General features: G+C 36.8%; 1 long non-coding RNA gene across 1 annotated transcript in view; it reads left to right on the top strand.

The window, feature by feature from the left end:
* LOC129397642 (uncharacterized) overlaps positions 1–27,387 on the top strand; it is a 714,556-nt gene that overhangs the window by 660,002 nt on the left and 27,167 nt on the right. Inside the window, exons 12-14 of the long non-coding RNA XR_010112052.1 lie at positions 16,646–16,841; positions 20,844–20,878; positions 23,594–27,387. The exon at positions 23,594–27,387 is cut by the window's right edge and continues 27,167 nt beyond it. This is a non-coding gene — a long non-coding RNA (uncharacterized LOC129397642). The remainder of the gene's footprint in view (positions 1–16,645; positions 16,842–20,843; positions 20,879–23,593) is intronic.

The following is a 27,387-nucleotide window of genomic DNA, read 5'->3' as shown; positions in this document are numbered from 1 at the left end:
ACACTGGAAAGAGGGGAAGTGAGAGTCTACATGCCCCATGGTAATCCACTCAGCTCCCAGAAACGGACAGATCATTTTGAACCTGGAATATTCTTCCCTGAGAAATCTGATCAGCTGTAGTAAAGTCCATGGTTAACCAGCGGCACTCATGTGTACAGAATTCTAATAAGTTACTTAATGCCTATTCATAAATATGAACAGAGCACCATGATAACCAGACATTTCAGAAAAACCTCTTTTATAAAAGAGACCAAAATAAACAAATATAAGAACAGCAATTTGAGGAGAAAGGTTATACAGGTTGAAGTAATTAAAAAAAACTATCACTAATTAATGAATGAGACAGAGAGATTTTCCTTCATTGAAACAAGAATGGAATGCAAATTTACAAATTTTTAAAAACTCAGAAAACTAAAAGTCCTCTTAGAAATTAAAATATAAAAATGAAAACAGAGGTGACAAATTCAAATGAAAAGAGAAAAAGATAAATTTGAAAAATCTTTCAGAAAGTAAAGCAAAAACGCTTTTTGTTTTTGGAAAATAGAGGAAAGTTTCACTTGAAGAATGAGCTAGTAGAAGAACAAATTCTGAATATAGTGCTCCAGAAACAGAAATGAAACACACACACACACACACACACACACACACACACACACACACACACAATAAACTAAGAAAAATTTCCACATTTGAAAGGCAAGAGTTTCCAGATTCAAAAACCCACTGATTGTCTAGCACAGTAGATGAAAACATCCATTTATCAAGGCATACCCCTCATAAAATTTCAAAACACTGGAGATAAACTATACTACAATGATGAGTACCTTATTATGGCAGCTAAAAACTCTAACACTGCGAACTGCTAGCTAGGTTACAAAATAATAGAGTATATATTAATTGATGATAAGAAAGAAGAATGGTACAGCAACTTTGGAAGGTGGCTTGGCAATTTATTATAAAAGTTAACATAGTCTTACCATATGATCCAGCAATCACACTCCTAGGCTTTTACCCAACTGATTTGAAAAGCTGAACATGAATCTGCACACAAATGTTTATGAAAGCTTTACTTGTAATCACCCAAATATGGAAGTAACCAAAGCATCCTTCAAAAGTTGAATAGAAAAACAAAATTCGTTGCATTCTGTATAATGGAATATTATCGACATTAAAGAGAAATACGCTATAAAGCCATGAAAAGACACAGACAAATCTATAATACACATTGCTATGAAATAAACCAGTCTAACAAAGCTACATAGTATATGATGTCAATTATATTCTGGAAAAGGCGAACTACAAAGACAGAGAACAGATTAGTGGTTACCAGGGATTCAATATGCAGTCAGAGTAGGGTTAGATAGGTGAAGCACATAGATATTTTAGAACAGTGAAACTATTTTATGTGATATTATGAATAAAAGACGTTAGACATTTGTCAAACCCATTGAAATGAAAGCATGAAGAATAAACCTTAATAAATGCAAATTTTAAGAAATAATTTTTAACAGATTAGGGGATTGTAGAATAAAATGCAGAATAGGACAAAATAATCTAAATGTATTAGAAATGTATAAAACAACTTCACTGAAGTGGATGAAAGACTAAGTTGATGGCCTAAGTAACTTTGGAAATGAGTGGAGTCTATATAACCCTAAAGGCAAAAAGAACTGTACATAATTTCTGTACTCTATTGATACAGTGTTTCCCTTGAGGCTAACTCTATGCATAAAGCAAATATCCATGAATTAATACTGATATAAATAAGTGATTGATACACTTATACAGATAAATGGAGAGAAGAGACAAGTCTCCATGAGAAAGAATTCCAAATAATTTATGCAGATATTCTACCTTTAAGAATTACAACATAACTTCCGACTTCTAAAGTGAGGACTGCGGATAGTGACTTTCTTCCAAAAAGTACAGTATAGAAAAAAGGGAACCTCACAAACACAACCTGAAAGTTAACATCAACAGTAATAAGTCATATTGATAATATGGATACCGCAGATATGTTGTGATGAGAATGGCACTGTACCTCTGCGGCCTCTCACACAAGAACACATTACCCCAATATAATCATTTAAAAGTCAGCAAAATCTCATTTGAAGGACATTTGATAAAATATTTGGTCAATAATCATCAAATCTGTTAAGGTCATCAAATCAAGGGAAATTGGAGAAATGGTCACCACCAAGAAGAGCTTAAGAAAACATGACTACTAAATATAATGTGGTATCTCGGTTGAGATCCTGAAACAGAAAAAGGACATTAGGAAAAACTGAGCAAATGTGAATAAAGTATGGACTTAGTTAATAATAATGTATCAATACGGGATTGTTGTGATGAATGTGCCATACTATTATAACATGTTAATAATAGGGAAACTGGGTATAGGATACAGGAGAACTTTCTGTACTATCTTCATAATAAATCTGTAAATCTAACAAACACAATCCTAAAAAAAAGTTTATTTTAAAAAGAATGAAAAGGGAAACTAAATATGAACTAGAGAACATCAACAATAACAATTAAAATGTAACTTCATGCAAGAAAATATAAACTAAAAAAAATCAGGGAAGAATGAATAAATGCATCAGAGCACAGAATATTTATAACAGGAATGTAAAATAGGACAGTGATACTGATACTTACAAATTAACAAGAGGCAATGTGATACATATACACAATAGAATATTATTCTGCCATAAAAAGAATGAAAATCTGCCATTTACAACAACATGGATGGAACTGAAGGACATTAAGTGAAATAAGCAAGGAATGTTCTCACTCACATGTGGAAGCTAAAAATAATTGATCACATAGAGATAGAGAATAGAATTATGGTTATCATAGGCTGGAAAGGGTAGTGGGGAGGAGGGAATTAAGAGAGATTGGTTAACGCATACAAATATACTTAGAATAAATAATATCCTGAGTTCAGTAGCACAATGGGGCAACTACAGTTAACGATAATTTATTGTATGTTTCAAAATAGCTATAATATTGCATTTAGAATGTTCCTAACACAAAAATGATAAATGCTTGAAGGGATGCCTATCCCAATTATTCTAATTTAGTGATTACACATTGTATGTATGTATCAATATTTCACATGTACCCTATAAATATGTACAACTATTATGTAACCGTAAAATATTTAAAAATTTAAAATGAATATATAAAAGTAAGATCTTATGAGTAACTAACTTGATATGACTATATTTGAAAATTTAAGAAAAATTTAAAAATAAGTTTAAAAACAAGCAAAACTAAACAAGATTACTTAAAAATGAAAGACGTATTCATGTTGCTTAGAAATGAAGACATGGGGAGTAAGCCATAAATATCTAGCATGGATGATATTATCAAAAGTGTCAGGATAATGCTATCTTGAGAAGAAGGAAAATAGAATCATGAGGCAATGGGGCACAGTGAAGAGCTGGCTATGTTTCATTTCTTGACATGGGTGGTGGTTTCTATTATGTTTTCTTTTTAATTATTTTTATTTTTATTTATCTATTCTTAATTATTATTTATATTATACATATGTTTTATGTGTATATATGATATATCTCATAAAACAAAATTTAAAAAAATTCTGGCTATAATATGTAATATAGATAGAATTAGGCAAGGCCGGAAGCACAGGCTTTATTTGAGAGAGTTACACAATGATCTGGGTGAGAGAAAATTAAGATCTGAGCAAACTGTAAGGACTATGTCTTTGCCTCTGCATGCTACATGTGCTGCACCTCCAAGGGGAATCATTGACTTAGAATTTGATGTGCTTGGTTTCCTTGGAACTCTGCAACACAGTGAACCTGTCTAATGAGAGGGAAATTAATTAATTCAATGAGAATAGATAAACTGCATTTGAAAGATATAATTAGGGCTGTTGGGACTTAATGAAATATTGTAAAAGCTTATCATAGGATATAAAGGCAAAATAACAAAATTTTGCCTCACTAAAAGCCTCTCTTCTACTGATTCTCTTTTTGAATGGTTTTGCTTTCCTCTTTCTGCTACCCACCAGATGATGCTTTGCTGAGATAACTTTATACTTTTAACTTCAATTATTATGTTTTTTCTTCAATTATATTCCATCCACATAAACATCTTCATGAACATTTTATTATATCCTTTTGAGCACTCATGATGATCCACATATATTTGCTGGTCACCAGTATTTCCCTTTTGCTTCATCTGTCTAGTGAGAGATTGACCTGTTCAATGACAACAAATAAATAGGTGTTTTCTTATTTCATATAAGTCTTAACTGAGTATTTCTGCTATGGATGTTACAGTGTTCATAAAAATACATACACACAAGGCTGGGCGTGGTGGCTCACGCCTGTAATCCCAGCACACTGGGAGGCCGAGGTGGGTGGATCACGAGGTCAGGAGATCAAGAACATCCTGGCTAACACAGTGAAACCCCGTCTCTACTAAAAATACAAAAAAAATTAGCCGGGCATGGTGGCGGGCGCCTGTAGCCCCAGCTACTCGGAAGGCTGAGGCAGGAGAATGGCATGAACCCGGGAGGTGGAGCTTGCAGTGAGCTGAGATCCCGTCACTGCACTCCAGCCTGGGTGACAGAGGGAGACTCAAAACAAAACAAAACAAAACAAAACAAAACAAAACAAAACAAATACATACACATAAAAAGAAGTTTTGGTGGAACAAATTTCATGAGGTATAATTGATTACTCCCAGATTTCTAATGTGGAAGACAGCATGGATATAGAGAACGCAGGAAAATTATCATCTTTAGAAGAGAAAACTGTGGCCAGGCATGGTGGCTCGTGCCAGTATCACAGCACTTTGGGATGCCAAGGCAGGTGGATCACCTGAGGTCAGGAGTTCGAGACCAGCCTGGCCAACATGGTGAAACCTCTTCTCTACTAAAAATACAAAAATTAGCCAGGCATGGTGGCACACACCTGTAATCCCAGCTACTTGGGAGGCTGAGGCAGGAGAATCGCTTGAACCTGAGAGGCAGAGGTTGCAGTGAGCCGAGATTGCGCCACTGCACTCCAGCCTGGGTGACAGAGCGAGACTCCAACTCAACAAAATAAAAAATAAAATAAAAAGAAAAAGAGAAAACTGTGAGTTCAGTTGGGACATTGTTTAATTCAGTGTTTTCAACCAAGGCTGATTTTTGTCCCCTCAGGTGACACATCGCAATGTCTAGAAACATGTTTAGTTGTAAGAACTGTGAGATGTCCTACTGGCATGTAATGTGCAGAGGCCAGGGATGTGGCGAAACACCCTACAGTGCACAGTAAAACCTCCCACAACATAGAATGACAACCTAAAATGTCAATAGTGCGGAGATTTAACAACCCTAGTTTAATTTGAGGTGGCTGTGAAGAAGTCTAATAAGAGATTTGACATGCATATCTGAAGCTCAGGAGAGAGATCTGGCTGAGAACTGTATCTGCTAACTACTAAAGAAGTAGCTCCTTTAAAATTGATCCCTTCTCTATTTCCATATATTAACTCTCAAAAAGTTTATTGACAATTCTGTGCCCTAGTCTAGAGTATGAAATCACCCAACTGGTGAGAAGGTTTTAAAGAAATATTTTGCTCTTCAAAAACATTTTCCCTTTAGGTTTATTTTAAAATAGCAACAAATGACAGTCCCTCAAAAAGCTTTGAATGGGACTAGAGGAAATTATGAAAATTGTTAATACAACACAAGGCTTAATTATTGACCATTTTAGTGAATGGTTTTTGCAATTATATAGTTTTGGTTCCGGCATTTAAAAAATCCATTTATCCGGACAGAAATTGTTAGGATTTTCACCAGGTTCTGTTCTCTATTCAACTGGAAATGGAGAAATAGTTGTAGTTGCTTTAAAAGAACATTCCTGTCAGCCTGCATTCATGACTTCCCTTGTACATGGTATGTATTCATTTGTGATAAAATAATTTGATTTGCATCTTCAAGAGATACCCAAAGAGAGAATGTTAGGATGCCACACATTCATCTACTTTTTTTTAACATAATGATCCTTTTGGAAGACAGGTTTTCATGTAGATTTCTGCAGGCTTTCTCTGGTGAAAACCTACTTTGTCATTTCTGTCAAGTGTTCCCTGCTTGACGGGTTTTTGTGTGTGGGTGATTGTTTCCATGGATCTGCAGCAACTAACAGCTCCTTCAAGATGTTGCTGTCCTTGTTTCATTTCTCACTGTTTAAAAGGAGATATATTTGTTGTCATGTTCTGAATAAGCTCAAGAACCTCTGAAAAATGACCTTTGATATAGTAAACAGACCTCTTATTTTTATTTGATCATTCAATTAAATTTTCACCCTAGACTCAAATCAATTTGTGCTTTAGAAAATAAAGATTTGCTCAAGATTTCTGGGCAAAGATGTCCATGGCATGCATATGGACACACAAACACCTGTATACAAACCTAAATATTTAACAATAAAAAATTGAAAAGTAAGATACAAAATTCTGCAACCATTAAAAAATGTCTATTTGTGTGTTTTTAAATTAACTGCTAAAGAAGTATAAAGTGGCAAATTATAACTATACATCTCTGTAAATTACACAAAGTAAGCACATTCATGTAACCATAACCACAGAAAATGGAATATAACCAGTATTTTTAATATAAGAATTCCTCATCTTCATAGTCAGTCTAAAGGAAGGAGGAACACTTAAGCCCAGGAGATCAAGGCTGTAGTGCGATGGTATAGTGCCTGTGAATAGCTACTGCACTCAAGTCTTGGAAACAGACCTCGTCTCTAAAAAAATAAACAAATTATAAGGAAGATTTCATTTTTTCTGATTTATACTGCTAATTTTCCCTCTTTTTCTGTTTTCTTAATTTTGCTAGTTGATCAAACTATTATTCATTTTCCCTATCTCCCAGGGAAATATGGGATTTCTTCTGTTCTTTGCAATTCCATTGCTTTTCCATATATCATCATCAAATGCACATATACCAAAAACAAACATCTTCAATGTTTTGTCAATAACATAATTGAAATGTCTGGCACATAGTGCACACCCAAAAAACACTTCTAGAATTAATGAATATATCAGTATTATTATATAAATATAAAATATCCTATATTTTGCATCACCAAAGGCTCTGTTCTCTTGATTCCCTTTTAATGCTTTTAATGCTCCATTTCTGCCACCCACCAGATTATAGTTTTGTTGAGATGTTTCTACTTTTAATTTCAATTAGTATTTTCCTTGCACTATGTCTTCTCTACATCAAGCATCCTCATGTAACATTATATTACACCATTCCAGTCATTTATCACGATGCTTATATATTTATCATTCACCAGTATTTCCTCTCTGCTTCATCAGTCCCATATTAAAGTGTCTTTTGATTTACTGATTATAAACCTCATTTTGGTATTTTCCTTGATGGGTGATGCAGTCTCTAAATTCCTCCCAAAGTAAATCTATATCTCCTTCATTCTGGCTGTTAAATGATATCTCAGCTGGAAATAGAATTTTTGAGTGGCAGCAATTCTCTCCCACAGTATTCTTGCTTCCAGTGTTGTTGATAAGACACCTATGCCAAACTAACTCTTCATTTCCCTTTAAGAAGCTTTCTTTAATCTGGAAGTTTATGACATTATCATTATAATTATAGACTTTATAAATTTTATCAGGATAAGCATCAATTCTGCTTAAGACAAGAGATTTTCTTCTCCAATTTTTAACTTTTCAAGTTTTCCTATTATTTTCTTTTTTCTTACAGATCCACTTTACAAATCTCATATTTTTGTATTCAGAAATTCCATTTCTTTTCCTATTTGCTCTCTCAAAAATTTCAATATTCAAAATTCACAGAGTATTTTGTTTCCCAATAGCTTTGGTTGCTATAATCAAATCCACTAAAATTGTTTATTCACTTATTTATCGGCTTAAAGCCTGCCCTGTCCAGCAAGTCTATTTCACCAGGAACTGGATGTTTTGCTTATTGTTTCTCCTTCAAGTTGCTGAGTACTTCCGGTAGAATTATTATTTTTCTTTACTTATTTCTAATGTATATTTGGATTTATGTTTGGCTTCTTCTGAAATTACAGTAAGCCTGAGATTACTCTGTACACTAGCAACAAACCTTTCCTCTGTTAAATAAATTTTGAGGGAGGTCATTATATTGGAATGAGCTTCTGCACTAAGACCCAGTGAACCAGACCAAACAATGGATTTACTTGTGCTAGGTACCATGTAGTCCAACTGAACTTTAAACTGAGCTAGTTTTTCAAAAACAGGAAATTCACAGCAACCAATTATAAAAGGCCCTGTCTTTCTAAGCTGCATGACAAGAATGTTCCTTCTACTTTAACCCTGTAAAAACAAGTAACTCTGGAACAGTTTTCTTTTTGTTCCCTATTTCTGATTCTTAGCCTCTTTCTGCTGATAAAGCCCACTTCCACTGCTCAGCTTATTGGAGTACATTTTTGTTTTATAAATGAGATGCTGCCCAATTCAGGAATTACTAATAAAAGCCAATGCAATCTTTAAACTCAACTTCTTGAAAGCATGTTCTTTGACACTTTCCAGTTCCCAGTTCTCTTTAGGGGCAGGTAAATATTATCCATCAGCCTCAGGAATAGAGAAGATTCAGTTACAGATTCAAATTTTCAGCAGCCACACTAAGCCCAGGAGACCACAAGGTCCTCCCAGGAACATGGATCCAGGCTGGAGCTACCCTCTTTCCTCTCAGGGACCGAGGGATGTCAGAGCACCAAGCTCTCTTCAGACTCCATGCAGTTCTGATGATTGCTACCAAACTCACTGCTGAACACCAAGCTCTCTGTAGGCCCAGAAAGGAACAAGCCCAGTGCCTGATTTCTCATTCAGGAATCTGGTAACACCAGAATATTTTTTTCAGGTCTCACAGCCTTGATTGGCTGCTTCGGAAGCTGCTTCACAAATTGAAGTTAGGAGTTGTGGGGCTGACATTTGGTTAAGAGAACAGCAGGTCACATTCAGGAAGATACCTTTCCATATTTCTCTTACCTTGTTTCAAAATGATCATTTATACCTTTATTACAAAAAAAAACTAAGATTTTACTCTTTTTGTTATGGTAGTAATGGTGATATCACAGAAAAAAATGTTATGCTACACCAGAGAAAGTTTCCAGGATTTGGCTAAACATGGTTAGCACTACTCCCCTAAATTATTCTAATTAAGTTCCAATGGAATTGTTACGCTTCATATTAAGATTATTATTATACCTCATAAGCAGAATAGAATTAAAATGTATAAATTGTTCTATTTAAAATATCTTGGTGTGTGATATACTACAATGTCCTTACTAAAATAAAAATTATACATTTCACTATCAATAAAAACAAAATAATGGAAACTATTTTTTAATTAAGTTGGTACATACGTCACAGAGAGTGACACTTCTATAGCTTTCTAAATGCAAAGAGGTGACTCTATAGCAGAAACCAGCATTTGTGCCTTATTATTAATTTAGCATAAGCATCCAATGTAGTTTGGATACAGAGATGACCCTTCAGGTTTCTAAACTGTGCAGAAGAGTATGGTGATAAACTCATAGATTAGAGGACTTGAAAATGAATCCACGACAAAATTAAAATGCCTTGAATTTTTGTTATTGAGATAGGTTAGTATTAACACTTGTTAAAGACTGAACAAATGTAGAAAAAAGAAAAAAACAGAGACCAATAACATATTTAGGGTACTACTGTGTTTACATTTCAATAATCAAAACTAAATATTTGATTTATACATATAATATAACTTGTATTCTTAGAAAAAATAGTAGTTTATAGCTGAATTAAACCAATAAAGATTTTTAACAACTGTATTCTCAAAATATAGAAATTTGAAGTATTATGTTATAATAAGATTTCTTATATTCTGTTTGTAAATTTAAAATGTGGATACTCATTTAAACTTGATTCTTAACACCCATACTACATTTCCTTAGTTTGCATTTGTGCATCAGTTATATAGAACAATGCTTCTCAAATTTTAATGTGAACATGATCACCTGGGAGCTCACTAAAATACAGATCCTTATCCTAACAAGCTCCCAGATGATATTGACACTACTAGAATATGGACCACACTTTGTCAAAATAGGGAACCTTTTGATCCCACTACATATGTCTTAACTCAATGCACATGAAGATAAAGTTAGTAGTTTAGGAATACGAAAATTTGTAACTGGTAGATTTTTTAAATTTAATTTAATTTTATTTTATTATTATTATACTTTAAGTTTTAGGGTACATGTGCACAATGTGCAGGTTAGTTACATATGTATACGTGTGCCATGCTGGTGTGCTGCACCCATTAACTCGTTATTTAGCATTAGGTATATCTCCTAATGCTATCCCTCCCCTCTCCCCACACCCCACAACAGTCCCCAGAGTGTGATGTTCCCCTTCCTGTGTCCGTGTGTTCTCATTGTTCAATTCTCACCTATGAGTGAGAATATGCGATGTTTGGTTTTTTGTCCTTGTGATAGTTTACTGAGAATGATGATTTCCAATTTCATCCATGTCCCTACAAAGGACATGAACTCATCAATTTTTATGGCTGCATAGTATTCCATGGTGTATATGTGCCACATTTTCTTAATCCAGTCTATCATTGTTCGACATTTGGGTTGGTTCCAAGTCTTTGCTATTGTGAATAGTGCCGCAATAAACATATGTGTGCATGTGTCTTTATAGCAGCACGATTTGTAGTCTTTTGGGTATATACCCAGTAATGGGATGGCTGGGTCAAATGGTATTTCTAGTTCTAGATCCCTGAGGAATTGCCACACCGACTTCCACAATGGTTGAACTAGTTTACAGTCCCACCAACAGTGTAAAAGTGTTCCTATTTCTCCACATCCTCTCCAGCACCTGTTGTTTCCTGACTTTTTAATGATTGCCATTCTAACTGGTGTGAGATGGTATCTCATTGTGGTTTTGATTTGCATTTCTCTGATGGCCAGTGAAGGTGAGCATTTTTTCATGTGTTTTTTGGCTGCATGAATGTCTTCTTTTGAGAAGTGTCTGTTCATATCCTTCGCCCACTTGTTGATGGGGTCGTTTTTTTTTTTTTTTTGTAAATTTGTTTGAGTTCATTGTAGATTCTGGATATTAGCCCTTTGTCAGATGAGTAGGTTGCAAAAATTTTCTCCCATTTTGTAGGTTGCCTGTTCACTCTGATGGTAGTTTCTTTTGCTGTGCAGAAGCTCTTTAGTTTAATTAGATCCCATTTGTCAATTTTGGCTTTTGTTGCCATTGCTTTTGGTGTTTTAGACATGAAGTCCTTGCCCATGCCTATGTCCTGAATGGTAATGCCTAGGTTTTCTTCTAGGGTTTTTATGGTTTTAGGTCTAACGTTTAAGTCTTTAATCCATCTTGAATTAATTTTTGTATAAGGTGTAAGGAAGGGATCCAGTTTCAGCTTTCTACATATGGCTAGCCAGTTTTCCCAGCACCATTTATTAAATAGGGAATCCTTTCCCCATTGCTTGTTTTTCTCAGGTTTGTCAAAGATCAGATAGTTGTAGATATGTGGTGTTATTTCTGAGGGCTCTGTTCTGTTCCACTGATCTATATCTCTGTTTTGGTACCAGTACCATGCTGTTTTTGTTACTGTATCCTTGTAGTATAGTTTGAAGTCAGGTAGCATGATGCCTCCAGCTTTGTTCTTTTGGCTTAGGATTGACTTGGTGATGCGGACTCTTTTTTGGTTCCATATGAACTTTAAAGTAGTTTTTTCCAATTCTGTGAAGAAAGTCATTGTCAGCTTGATGGGGATGGCATTGAATCTATAAACTACCTTGGGCTGTATGGCCATTTTCACGATATTGATTCTTCCTACCCATGAGCATGGAATGTTCTTCCATTTCTTTGTATCCTCTTTTATTTCATTGAGCAGTGGTTTGTAGTTCTCCTTGAAGAGTTCCTTCACGTCCCTTGTAAGTTGGATTCCTAGGTATTTTATTCTCTTTGAAGCAATTGTGAATGGGAGTTCACTCATGATTTGGCTCTCTGTTTGTCTGTTGTTGGTGTGTAAGAATGCTTGTGATTTTTGTACATTGATTTTGTATCCTGAGACGTTGCTGAAGTTGCTTATCAGCTTAAGGAGATTTTGGGCTGAGACAATGGGGTTTTCTAGTTATACAATCATGTCATCTGCAAACAGGGACAATTCGACTTCCTCTTTTCCTAATCGAATACCTTTTATTTCCTTCTCCTGCCTAATTGCCCTGGCCAGAACTTCCAACACTATGTTGAATAGGAGTGGTGAGAGAAGGCATCCCTGTCTTGTGCCAGTTTTCAAAGGGAATGCTTCCAGTTTTTGCCCATTCCGTATGATATTGGCTGTGGGTTTGTCATAGATAGCTCTTATTATTTTGAGATACATCCCATCAATACCTAATTTATTGAGAGTTTTTAGCATGAAGGGTTGTTGAATTTTGTCAAAGGCCTTTTCTGCAATTCTACCAGAGGAACTGGTACCATTCCTTCTGAAACTATTCCAATCAATAGAAAAAGAGGGAATCCTCCCTAACTCATTTTATGAGGCCAGCATCATCCTGATACCAAAGCCTGGCAGAGACACAACCAAAAAAGATAATTTTAGACCAATATCCTTGATGAACATTGATGCAAAAGTCCTCAATAAAATACTGGCAAACCGAATCCAGCAGCACATCAAAAAACTTATCCACCATGATCAAGTGGGCTTCATCCCTGGGATGCAAGGCTGTTTCAATATACACAAATCAATAAATGTAATCCAGCATATAAACAGAACCAAAGACAAAAACCAGATGATTATCTCAATAGATGTAACTGGTAGCTTTTATGTATGAAGACTGTTTATATTTGAGTTTGGAAAGAAACATTCTGGAGCAAATAATAGTCGATCTAGGTAACTTTAACCTTCTCTTCTGTATTGCAGTTAATAACAGAATAAGAAGAACATTAATTTAAAAATCAAAGAGGAGAATGACTGAAGGAAATATCAGTTGTTAATTTTCTTAAAATATAAAATAGAGTCATTTCTGCTAACAAATACTTTTATCAAAATGTAATATCATCTGAAAATCTGGGGCAATTGCACTATGGAAAATGCTTGGAAAATTTTCTTCCAAATCTCTGTTTTTTAGATTAAGACTGGCATGTGAAAAGGCGAATGCCACCTGACTTTTATTTTTTTATACTGGGTATTCTACTGTGCTGTATAATTGAAGGTCTGCACAAATTGAAGGTCTGCACAACTAATAAACGGTTAGTTGAATGATAACACTGGCTCCTTCATTTTCTTACTATGGTGATGTGCTAAAGCTGCATGACTTTTGTTTCTTCTAATGGCAGTCATGCAGTTCAATCGCACAAGATTTTTGAAAATCATGTAAAGAAAAAGCTGCACTTTCTGTTTTCCTGCCAAGTTGTGTTACAATACTCCATTATGCATTGGCATTTCAATGGGAAAGCTAGATGATAAATATACTCTGTAGGTGTGGTATTTCAAATCCCACTTGGCTTAGAATATGCTGGGGAGCTAAGGGTATTATTTACTGAACAGTTCTAAAATGGTTCCCAGCAATGCATTGTTGTTGGCACTTTGTCTTTCCTAACCACCTAGTAAAACGTGTTTTGTTTTATAGTAAAGGTATATTAAAATTACCTTTCAGTCCCTGTAAAAACAAAGAAAACCAATTCTGAATCCAGGAACAAATATTTAACTGCCTAAAAGGCCTGTCACCTTATGTTTACCTTTGTCTATTCTCTGGTGTAGAGGTCCTATATGTATTTTCTGCCTGCTTTTTTTTTTTTTGTATATTTTTGACTATTTTGGCTCTTGGTTGCCTTTGATTTTTATTTGATGTGACACAAATAAGTAAAACTTTCCAATTTCTTTCATTTTGTTCTTTCCCCATACCTCAGATGTTTATTCTATTATTTGTAGTGTCTTTTCAGTAATTATAAACATGCAAATAAATATATTAAATAAAATAAGAAAGAAAAAGAGAATAAAAAATACGTTTTTGTGAAAATGTTTAAGTAATTTAACAGACAAATGACAAATGTGTATCCTAATCTAAAACTATCTTAATAGATTGGTAGATAGATAGATAGATAGATAGATAGATAGATAGACAGATAGATAGACAGATAGATAGGTAGATAATTTGTCATTTGGAGAGAAAAAGCAGAACCAACACTGGCCTTCCCAATATTAAAGTGATAAAAATCATATCCACAAAAAATCTATAATTCATATAAGAAATGCCAAATCTACTCAATACAACAAAAAAGCCTTTGGACTCTCTACTAGGTGGTAACATTGTAGCAAGCACTGCCAGAAAAGAAATGTAAATAAGTCACCTAAAACTCTACCATTTGTTTAGGTACATACTTTTCTAGTGCTATGGTGTACATGTGTTCCCTCTAAAATTCAGGTGCTGCCAATGTGATAATAATAAGAGGTGGGACCTTTAAGAAGTGATTAGGCCATGAGAGCTCCTCCCTTGTGTATGGGATTAGATGACCTTATAATAGGACTTGATGGAGGGAGTTAGTCCTTGCTTGTCCTTCAGCTGGTAATCATGTGAAGACACAGCAAGAAGGCCCTCACCAGACACCGGATTCTAGTGCCTTGATCTCAGACTTTTGTGCCTCCAGTATTGTGATAAGCAAATTTCTCTTCTTTATAAATTGCCCTGTCTCAGGTATTTTAAAATAGAAGCCAAAAGACAGAATTTGGTACCAGGATTGAGACATTACAATAACAAATAACTAAAAGTGTGGAAGCAGCTTTGGAACTGTGTAATGGGTAGAGGCTGGAATAGTTTTGAAGTGAATTCTAGAAAAAGCCTATATTGTCATGAATGGAACATTAAAGGCTATTCTTTTGAGAGCGCAGAAGAAGATAAGAGCTATTATAAAAGCTTCATTCTTTTAGAGATTACTTAAGTGGCTGTGAACAGAATGTTTGTAGAAATATGAACATTATAGACCATTCTGATGAGGTCTCAGATGGAATGAGAAAGAAGGTCTGGAAAATTGGAGGAGAGGTTATCCTTGTTATAAAGTAGCAAAGAACTTTGCTGAATTATGTCTGTGTCCTAGGACTTTGTGAAAAGCAAGAATTTAAAAATGATATACTAGGCTATTTGGAGGAAGGAACTTCTAAGCAGCAAAGAATTCAGGGTACTGCATGGTTTCCTTTAATTGCTTAGAGTGAAATGCAGGAAGAGAGATATGATTTAAAGACAAAATTTTATTGTTAAAAGGGAACCAGAGCATAAAGATTTGTACAATTCCCAGCATGGATATGTAAAGACTGAAAAATGTATAACACGTATAGGAGAGAACACCAAGGGTGTGACCAAGGGCAAGTGACCATTTGCTAAAGGGATTCATATGATTAGAAAGAAGCCAGGTGCTATTTATCAAACCATAGAAGAATGACTTCAAAGGCATTTTGAAGATCTTCGGGGCAGCCATGTTCATTGCAGATCCATAATGGTAGGGCCTTGATGGCAGAATACTTGTGAAGGTGGGTACTGCGGTGCCAGTAGGAACTCCAGGCTCACTGCCCAGAGCCATCTCAGATCTCTGCTTCCCACATTCAGGCACAGAGCTCCTCAGCATCCCAGATGCGGCCCAGGTGACACCCAGTGTGGCTTGAACCACTCCTCTGGGGGACATAAATCATTAACCTTGGCAGCATAATCATGGTGCCAACTCTTTTGACTCAATGAATGCACAAACTGTAGAGGCATGGCTACCTTCAGCTAGATTTCAAAGAAATGTCCCAGACAGCTTCAGAGCCCAGGCAGAGAACCACCAAAGGGCCAAGAGTTTCAAACACAGCCCCTAATAGGGCAATACCCAGGGCCCTGTGGGGTCTGGGCCACCACAGAGAGTCCCCACAAAGAAAATGTTTACTAGGCAGTGCAGGCAGAGACACCCATGAGACCTCAAAACTGTAGAGTGACCAGTGTACAGTGCTAGCCTGGAAGAGTCGTAGGCATGCAACTTCAATGCATGAGAACTGAAGCACAGATGGGGGCAGAGCTATCTGAGGCCCTGGGGGCCCCACCTCCATCCCAGTGTGTCCAGAAGGTGAGACATAAAAGTGAAAGAAGATGAGCTCAAGGCTTAAGATTTAATGTTGTTTGCTCTGTTGGGTCTTGGACTTACATAGGACCTGCCACACCTTTCCTTTCTTCTTTCCTATTTCTCATTTTCAGAAGGAAAATGTCTGTCCTTTACCTGTCTCATAATTGTAAATTGAAAGCGCATAAGTTGTTAGATTTCACAGGCTCACAGCTGGGGTGGACTTTGCCTCAGGATGAACTGTACCTTGAATCTCATCCATATGATGTTCAGATAAAATTTTGGACTGAGTCTATAAAGTTGTTGGTGGAATGAGTTAAGACTTTGGGGAGTTATTGAAATGGAGTAAATGTATTTTGCATATGAGAAGAACACAAATGGGGGGGCAGGGAAAGAAGGCTGTGTTGTGAATATATTCCCTCCAAATTCAGGTGTTGCCAATGTGATAGTATTTTAATAGTTGGGACAATTAAGATGAGATTAGACCAGCAGGGCTGCTCTATTGAGAATGGGATTAATTCTCTTAATTGCCCTTATACAGGTACTTCATGGAGAGAGTTTGTCCCTTTTTTGTCCTTTTGCCTTCTGCCACATAAGGACACAGAATTCCTCTCCAGAAGTAGCAGTTAAGAGGCCTTCCTGGAAGCAGAGACCAACTGCTTGGAAGCAGAGACCTCACCAGACAACAAACTTGCCAGCACCTGTGCCTTGATCTCGAACTTTGCAGCCCCAGAACGGTAAGAAATAAAATTCTATTCTTTAAAAATTACCCAGTCTCAGGTATTTTGTTTTCTGCAGCATATGCAAATGCGAAGGCATCTAGTAAATTGTCTAAAGTAAACTGTTATTAAAATAATTTTCTCCATTTCTGTGTGAAATGATTTCCTTATCTTGCTGTAAGAAAGAATATCATAAAAATGCTACACATATGGAATAAAGAGGATTTTAGCAGTGCTCTGGTTTATTTGTTCCCAAAAAAATTCATGTTAAAGTTTGATCCCCACTGTGGTGCTGTTGGGGGTGGGGCTGGTGGGAGGTGTTTTGGTTATAGAGGCGGATCCCTCATGAATGGCTTGGTGCTCCAGTAGGGAGTGAGTTATCACCCTTACAAGACTGGATTAGTTTTTGCAGAGATGTTCCTTCGAGAGTGTGTTGTTATAAAGCCAGGCTGCCCCTTAGGTTTCGGCTCTTCATACATGTCCATGCCCCTTTTGACTTTCTTCGTCGTGTTATGACACAACACAAAAAGCCCTCACCAGAAGCTGAGCAGATGCCAGCTCTGTGCTTCTTGTACTTCCAAGCCTTCAGAACCATGAGCTAAATAAACCTCTTTTCTTTATAAATTACCCAGACTCAGATATTCTGTTATAACAACATTACATGGGCTAGGACCAGTCTTCTGATTGGTCTAACTATGTAAATGATGCTAAAACATTCCAATGTGCCCTTATACTGTATCAGTGCACTGAGCATATAGATTTATTGAGTTTCTAAGCTAGAAGAAATCTAAAATGTCAGCTAACTCAGTGATTCTCAAAGTGTGGTCCCTAGAACAGCAATGACAGTAGCATCACCTGGTGATTCTGCTGCACATTAAGTTGCTTTAGCCCAGCTCCATTTTTATCAAAAGAACACATTAAAATCAGGAGAAGTTAAAAAGTTCACAGAGCTAAGTAAAGACTTGCATAACATAAAGTGTAACCCACAGTGGGCACTCAGTTATACAATATGACCCATAGCATAACTGAAGCCATGAAATAATTAAATATGAAACAATAAAATCATATTTTACATCTAAGTTATTTCTGCACTTTTGTTTATACTTCATTATCCTAGCACCAAAATTTGAATCTTATCAGTGAGATCATTTAGTATTATTTAACAGCTGATGATGATAAAATGCATTAAACATAAGAGTAGGTTTTAGTCCTGAGAGAATCTTTCAGAACGATTAGGGAGACATTTTGTTTGTTTTGCCTTGTCTGACCTTAATTTGACCATGAACTCAGTAGGACTTTAATTTTATTTTTGAAAAGAATTGGAGAAAACATTGAGCTAAGAAACAGAAATGGCAAAAGGCATTCCACAGAGAAATAATAAAGAAATTAGTGTATTTTTGGTATATAGAAAAGATCTGTGATCAGTGAAAAAGATAAGATTCTGGTTGTCTTTAAGCACTTGAAATACATATATTCTTGGCTTTTCAACTCTCAGTCTCCATTGATTACCTCCCATCTGGAAAGAAAAATACCCAGGTGAACACTACCTTACCAAGAAATTAGGCTCAATTCTAAATCTTCATTTCATTCACCATTCTAACTTTATTTTTTCCTTCACTACAAAATTTTTTAATTCAAGAATTTTGTTTTGCAATTATAAAACTACCATAGATCGAAGTTTAAAATGTGGAATGAAATGAACAAAGCAAACAGAAAGCATAACTTTTTGTTTGAAATACCTCCAAGTAATATTTGTTCCCAGATGGTATGTATATGTTAATTTTTGTAAGTGGAATGATACAGTACCTATTGTTTTAAGGCTTTTTTTTACCTTAATAACAAATTATGATTTCTTAAATTATAGTAAATTGCCTTTTGAAGGTATAATTGTAATGGATATTTAATATTCCCTTATATGAGCATTTCCCAATCTCCTATTTTTAGACATTTAGGTCATTTTTAATTGTTCATTGTTATGCTTGATTGGGTAATTACAAACATTTTTGTGGTATATAAATATATTCTTTGAATAGTTTATATTTTATAACGTTCTTAACATAAAGTATAAAAATTGAAATTAACCAACTTTATTACAAGCTTTCCTATACATTGAAAATTGCCTTTTACATCTCCCTAGAAGAATGTAAAATTAGAACTGACAGGTAGCATATAAAACTGTTTATTCTTTTATAACTTAACAGTTTTATAGCAAATAATGGCATCCATTTCATTATGTTATTACTGTTATGAGTTAATTATTGGTCATTTTTATTTCTGGTTCAACTTCTCTGACCATCTTTAATGAAATATTCATGCGTTTCTTATTACTACACAAAAAACCTCTTTAAATATTAAGAAAACAAACTTTCCCTTTCTATTATAAATGTATTTTTCAACATTTTTGAGAGTAGAGTTTAAAAGCACTCTATATTAATCTCTAAACTCATCAAGTTGTGTGATAGGTTGGTGCAAAAGTAATTGTGGTTTTTGCCATTAAAAATAATGTTACTTACTTTTAATTAAAAGTAATGGCAAAAACTGCAAATACTTTTGCACCAACCAAATGCACTACATACGTAGAGTTTTTGTATATCAATTATATATCAACAATTTTTAAAAATATACTCCATATTTTATTTGAATTACTTTCTCCTCAAATTTAAAAAAAATTTCCTTTCATATTGCTGTTAAAAACTGCTGTTGCTAAGAACATCCTCATTACTGAGAAAAGTTTTTCTCCTCCTATGTTAACCCTGCATCACGCAGCTTTGTTGCTTTTGGCCTTTCTACATCTCAAAATTCCACTCCTTTGATTTTCCTGGTCCTGTTTCTATCTTTTGGACTAAGCCTTTCATTTCCTTCTTGGCTTCTCTTTCTTTGAACTCCTTACAAAAGAAAAGTTTCCTCTGAATTCTTCCCTTGGTTTTATGCCTTCAGTTTAATATTCTCACAGGAAGAATGAGATGCTGAGAAGGGAGGAGGTTATTGGATTCAGACTTGAAAGAATTTAACTTTGTCTTATATCTCCAGCTCTACCAGCTCCTCCTCACTTAGTAGCTACCAGTTATTCTTTTTCACAAAGAAAATAGAAGCCATCCAACTAGTCACACTTATGCCCGCAAATGCACCTGTATCCTTACAAGTTTTCTTCTCCTGTGCTGTTACAAAAGAAAAACCCAACTGCTTGTCTTGGTCATGATACCTCCTGAGCCTACTGAGAGCTGCTTAAAACGAAACAACAACAAAACAGAAACATCACAAAATACATCTATCAAAATGCAGGTGGCTAAAAGTATAAATTAACATTTAACAGCTTTAATTGGGCCCCAAAAACTCAGCAATGCTGAATTCTTCTACCAGTAAGTTCTCTCTCTCATCTTCTCTTCCTCACCCTCTCCCTTTCTTTATCCTCACAAGGAGTCTTTCATATCTTATATTCTCAGGATCCAGATTGTATGAATTGATATCTTCATGTACTCTGGCTACAAAGCCAACATTAATGTATATGATACCAGCATCAGCCAAAACAGTAGCTAGAAGTAGAGCCACAGTAAAATTATTATTTTACTTTTATGATGGATTATATCTAAATACAGTTAAAAGCTGAAGAGATGGGGTAGAATATTTTTGGAATGTAAATATAAATAATATTCCCAGCCTCAGTTTCACTGTCTGAACAATGGTGAAAATCCTTAAGATACCACTCAGAGTTGTGGTGAAAAATAAATATAAAATTTACATGTATTACCTAAAAAATAATACACATTTAAAGTTTAAAATATTATAATTTTTAAAATTTTCCCTAGCCATTTAAAAATGAATTCTACATTAATTTTATAAATGCAGTTATTTCTCCAATCCCCATTCACTCTTAGACTCATCTAAAAATTAGAAATGGGCAGAAGAGATTACTAGGCTTTTTTCAGTGTAGTGCTGAGTTTGACTTTCTATTGATGAGACAATTTATTAATCTGTCAAGGCAGGAGTTAACTTGCATATTCTTACCTGTTCAAATTGCAGACTATTTCTGTCTGGTGAAACTGATCATTCCAGAGGTAAGAGTTTAAGGTTCTTTTGGACATTAATCAGTTTTGCACCCACCCCAAAACTCCTAACATTTCTTTCTTAACTTGTCAACTTATATCTACTTCGCAAAAGCTCTTTGGACCATTCATAACATCTTTCTTATAATTAAGGAGCTGAATAAACTTTTTGACAAGGGTTCATTTTATTTTTACTTAAGAGTCATGATTTCACCCTTTTAAAATCTACACTTGAACTCATTGCAACCTCTCATTTAACTTCAACATTTACAATTATGCTGCCAAGTAAGAATATATATCTCTGTTGTCAACTGAGAAATGTGAGGCTCATACAGATTGAATAAATTACCCTATGTTACACAGTTACAGAAGGCTAAACTTAGAGACAAATACTGAACTTTGGCTGTATGCTCAAGCTTCTCATAATAGGTCAAATGGCTATGTGCTGGAGTTCTAAAAATAAATTTAAATGTCCAAAAATAAGTTAAAATGTCAAGGCTTTTCAGTCTAATTTTATTAAAACATTTAGGAAAAATAAGTAAGTTAAAATACTAATTTAATGCTGCAAAATATTTTTGCAGTTAATTCAAAATTACATGAATTTTTGGTTGCTCATGAAATGAACTTATTTTGTGCTGTACTCTCAAATTTCAGGGTGTTCTCTGTTATTGGGATACATTTATTAAAAACATTGAGAAGCACTACTGAGCTAAAGGTTTCTCTCAATACATAGAACAAATGGCATATTATTCCTATATGTAATGAAACGTAATTGTAGAATTTGATGGCCTTACCAGCTGGCAGAATCCTCACATTGGCTCCCTGACTGGTAGGATGAGGGCTATTACTGTGGGAGAGGCCAAATCGAGCCATTAGAGCTGCCTCTAACTAGAAAAATAGTAAATCAAAAAATATTATCGCATCCCTGGAGTGATTGCAGAGATCAGTGGCACCATCAAGGACTTGAAAGATGCAGGGGTGGTGATTCCCACCACATTCCTCTTCAACTCTCCCAATTGGCCTGTGCAGAAAACAGATGGATCTTGGAGAATGACAGTAGATTATTGTAAGCTTAACCAAGTGGTGACTCCAATTGCAGCTGCTGTACTAGATGCAGTTTCATTTCTTGATCAAATTAACACATCTTCTGGTACCTGGTATGCAGCTATTGATTGGCAAATACCTTTTTCTCCATTCCTATCCATAAGGCCCACTGGCAGGCAGCAATTTGCCTTCAGCTGGCAAGGCCAGCAATATACCTTCACTGTCCTACCTCAGGGGTATATCAACTCTCTGGCTTTGTGCCATAATCTTGTTTGCAGAGATCTTGATTGCTTTTCCCCTCCACAAAATATCACACTGGTCCATTACATTGATGACACTATGCTGATTGGATCCAGTGAGCAGGAAGTAACAAACACATTGGACTTCTTGGTAAGACATTTGTGTGCCATGGGGTGGGAAATAAATCCAACTAAAATTCAGGGACCCTCTACCTCAGTAAAGTCTCTAGGGGCCCAGTGGTGTGGGGCCTTTTGAGATATTCCTTCTAAGGTGAAGGATAAGTTGCTGCATTTGGCCCCTCCTACAACCAAGAAAGAGGAACGACACATAGTGCCCCTGTTTGTATTTTGGAGGCAACACATTCCTCATCTGGGTGTGTTAATCCAGCCCATTTATCAAGTGACCTGAAAGGCCACCAGTTTTGAGTGGAGCCCAGAGCAGGAGAAGGCTCTGCAATAGGTCCAGGCTGCTGTGCAAGCTGCTCTGCTCCTTGGGCCACATGACCCAGCAGATCAAAAGGTGCTGACACTGAGGTGTCAGTGGTGATAGGGATGCTGCTTGGAGCCTTTGGCAGGCTCCCATAGGTGAATCACAGTGGAGATCTCTAGGATTTTGGAGTGAGGTCCTGCCATCTTCTGCAGATAACTACTCTCCTTTTGAGAGACAGCTCTTGGCCTATTTCTAAGCTTTGGTAGAAACTGAATATTTAACTATGGGTCATCAAGTCACCATGCGACCTGAACTGCCTGTCATAAACTGGGTGCTTTCTGCCCCATCTAGTCTTAAAGTGGGCACAACAGCATTCCATAATCAAATGGAAGTGGTATACACATGACTGGGCTCAAATAGGTCCTGAGGGTAAAAGTAAGTAACAAGAGGAAGTGGCTTAAATGCCCACTGTCCCCACTCCTGCCACTGTGCCTTCTCTCCCCAGCCTGAACTGATGGCCTTATGGGGAGTTCCCTATGATCCATTGACAGAGGAAGAGAAAACTAGGGCCTGGCTCACAGACGGCTCTGCATGATAAGTAGGCACCACTCAAAAGTGGACTGCTGCTGCACTACAGCCCCTTTCTAGGACATTCCTAATGGACAGTGGCAAAGGAAAATCTCCCAGTGGGCAGACCTTCAAGCTCTGTACCTGATTGTGCACTTTGCTTGGAAGAAGAACTGGCCAGATGTGTGATTATATACCAATTCATGGGCTGTAGCCAATGGTTTGGATAGGTGATCCTGGACTTGGAAGACGCATGATTGGAAAATTGGTGACAAAAAATTTGGGGAAGAGGTATGTGGATGGACCTCTCTAAGTGGTCAAAAATGGTGAAGATATTTGTATTTCATGTGAGTGCTCACCAAAGTGTGACCTCAGCAGAGGAGGATTTTAATAATGAAGTGTATAGGATGACTCATTCTGTGGACACCACTCTGCCTCTTTCCCCAGCCAGCCCTGTCATCGTCCAATGGGCCCATGAACAAAGTGGCCATAGTAGCAGGGATGGAAGTTATGCCTGGGCTCAGCAACATGGACTTCCACTCACCAAGGCTGACCACCACCAAACTGGGCCACCACTGGGTAGCAGAGACCATCACTGAGTCCTTGATATGGCACAATTCCCTGGGGTGATCCGATAGCTACTTGGTGGCAGGTTGACTATATTAGACCTCTTCCATTATGGAAAGGGCAGCGGTTTGTCCTCACTGGAATAGACACTTACTCTTGCTATGGGTTTGCCTCTCCTGCACACAATGCTTCTGCCACGACTACCATCCATGGACTCAGGGAATGCCTTATCCACCATCATGTTATTCCACATAGCATTGCCTCTGACCAAGGTACTCACTTTATGGCTAAAGAAGTACAGCAGTGGACTCACACTCATGGGATTCACTGGTCTTACCATTTTCCCCATCATGCTGAAGCAGCTGGATTGATAGAATGGTAGAATGTCCATTTGAAGTCACAATTACAATGCCACCTAGGTGACAATACTTTGCAGGGCTGAAGGAAAGTTCTTCAGAAAGCTATGAATGTTCTGAATCAGGGTCCTACATATGGTACTGTTTCTCCCATAGCCAGGATTCACGGGTCCAGGAATCAAGGGGTGGAAGTGGAAGTGGCACCACTCACCATCACCCCTAGTGATCCACTAGCAAAAGTTTTCCTTCCTTTTCCCACAACATTACATTCTCCTGGCCTAGAAGTCTTAGTTCCAGAAGGAGGAATGTTGCCTCCAGGAGACACAAAAATGATTCTATTGAACTGCAAGTTAAGATTGCCATCTGGCCACCTTGTTCTCCTCCTACCTTTAAGTCAACAGGCTAATAAGGGAGTTACAGTGTTGGCTGGAGTGATTGACTCAGACTATCAAGATAAAATCAGTCTACTCCTCCACAATGTAGGTAAGGAAGAGTATGTGTGGAATACAGGAGATCCTTTAGGGCATCTCTTACTATCACCATGCCCTGTGCTTAAGGTCAATGGGAAACTACAACAACTCAATGCAGGCAGACCTGCAAATGGCCCAGACCCTTTAGAAATGAAGGATTGGGTCATTCCACCAGGATCTGCTGAGGTGCTTGCTGAAGGCAAAGGAAATACAGAATGGGTAGTAGAAGAAGGTTGTCATCAATCCAAGCTACAACCATGTGACCAGTTGCAGAAAGGAGGACTATAATTGTTAGGAGTATTTCCTCCTTATTTTGTTAAGAGCATGTTTATGCATGTATACACTTGTGCTAAGAAAAGATTTCATTTTATTTCCTTTTTCCTTTATCATGTGACATAAGATTTATTGACTTCATATCAGCATTTAAGTGTTGTTAACTTTATGTTATAGCATTTGGGTTGGGGATTGGTAAGATTTATTGACTTCATATCAGCATTTAAGTGTTGTTAACTTTATGTTATAGCATTTGGGTTGGGGATTGGTGTACTTCCAGTTGTACAAAGGATAGCTGTATTATGTTAGGTGTAATTATGACCTTATTGTTGTCTTTATTTGAAGATTATGTATGATTTCAGTAGATGCGTATGACTTCAGATTGACAAGGGGTAAATTTGTGTTGGTTAATATTGATCATCAACTTAATTGGATTGAAGGATGCAAGATATTGTTCCTGGGTGTGTCTGTGAGGGTGTTGCCAAAGGAGATTAACATTTGAGTCAGTGGACTGGGAGAGGCAGACCCACCCTCAGTGCGAGTGGGCACCATCTAATCAGCTACCAGCATGACTAGGATAAAAGGAGGCAGAGGAACCTGGAAAGACGAGACTGGCTCAGTCTTCCACACTTCATCTTTCTCCTGTGCTGGATGCTTCCTGCTGTTGAATATTCGACTCCAAGTTCTTCAGCTTTTGGACTCTTGGACTTAACCAGTTGTTTGCAAGGGGCTCTCAGGCCTTTGGCCACAGACTGAAGACTGTACTGTCAGCTTTCCTACTTTTGAGGTTTGGGACTCGGACTGGCTTCCTTGTTCCTCAGCTTGCAGACAGCCTATTGTGGGATTTGACCTTGTGATCATGAGAGTCAGTACTCCTTAATAAACTTGCTTTCATATATACACCTGTCCTATTAGTCCTGTCTCTCTAGAGAACCCTGACTAATACAAGGTGTAAGCCCCAAGCTTTGGCAGCTTACATGTGGTGTTGAGCCTGTGGGTGTACAGAAGTCAAGAATTGAGGTTTCGGAACCTCTGCCTAGATTTCAGAGGAATATGGAAATGCTTGGATGTACGGACAGAGGTGTGCTGCAGCAGCAGATCCTTCATGGGGAACCTCTGCTAGGGTAGTGTGGAAAGGAAACGTGGGGCAGGAACCCCCACACAGAGTTCCCACTGGGGCACTGCCTAGCGGGGCTATAAGAGGGCCACCGTCTTCCAGACCCCAGAATGGAAGAGCCACTGACAGCTTGCACCATGCACCTGGAAAAGCTGCAGGCATTGAGTAATGCCAGCCCCTGAAAGCAGACAGGAGGAAAACTGTACCCTGCAAAGCCACAGGGGTAGAGCTGTCCAAGACCATGGGAACCCACCTCTTGCATCCGTGTGACCTGGGAGTGAGACATGGAATAAAAGGTCATTTTGAAACTTTAAGATTTGACTGCCCCACTGGATTTTGAATTTGCGCAAGGGCATGTATCCTCTTTGTTTTGCCCTATTTCTCCCATTTGGAATGAGTGTATTTACCCAATGCCTGTACTCCCATTATATCTAGGAAGTAACTAACTTGCTTTTGATTTTACAGGCTCATAGACAGAAGGGACTTGCCTTGTCACAGATGAAACTTTGGACTGTGGACTTTTGAGTAAATGCTGAAATGAGTTAAGACTTTGGGGACTGTTGGGGAAGGCATGATTGAAAGGCATTTTGAAATGCGAGGACATGAGATTTGGAAGGGCCAGACAACAATATGGCTTGTCTGTGTACCCACCCAAAACTCAACTTGTATTATAGCTCCCATAATCCCCACATGTCATGGGAGGGACCTGATGGGAGGTAATTGAATGGGAACTTTTGTACATTGTTGGTGAAAACGTCAATTGATAATAGTCATATGGAAAAGAATACAGGACTTCCTCAAAAAAATAAAAATAGAACTACCATATACTACACCAATCCCTCTTCTGGTATATATGCAAAGGAAATGAAATCAGCACCATGGAGAAATCAGCACCATGTAGAAATATCTTCACTTAGATGTTCATTGAAGTGTTAGTTATAATAGCCAAGGTATAACAACAACAAAAGTGTCCATCTATGGATGAGTAGATAAAGGAAGTGTGATATATATATATATAATGAAATGTAATTCAGCCTTTAAAAAGAAGGAGCTCCCCTGCCTTTTGCAGCAACATGGATGTACATAGAGGAAATTATGCTATGTGGAATAAGCTAACACAGAAATAAAAATACTGTATAATCTCACTTATGTATGCAATATTTTTTAAAGTCAAATAATTAGAAACATGATTTTTTGTCTTCTCTGATTTAAGAATTTTTCTTTTCTAAAAATTAATAAGTTTTTACATCCACTCTTGTTTTGTACCATAATCGACTTCATCTTAATTTATTTAGAATCCTTTCTAGAAAGTAATTAGCTTTCAACTCTTTTGTCTCAATCTGTTTCCAAATATAAGCAGCGTAACATTTACACAGATTTAATTACTACCAAATCAATACTACACATTTAAATCTAATTATAGTACAAGAATTAGAGCTCTGGTGAAGAAAAGATTTT

This window comes from Pan paniscus, chromosome 3, assembly GCF_029289425.2.
Source record: "Pan paniscus chromosome 3, NHGRI_mPanPan1-v2.0_pri, whole genome shotgun sequence".
NCBI classification, from domain to species: Eukaryota; Metazoa; Chordata; class Mammalia; order Primates; family Hominidae; genus Pan; species Pan paniscus.
The sequence above is the reverse complement of the archived record's forward strand: the minus strand, read 5'-3'. Positions and strand labels throughout refer to the sequence as shown.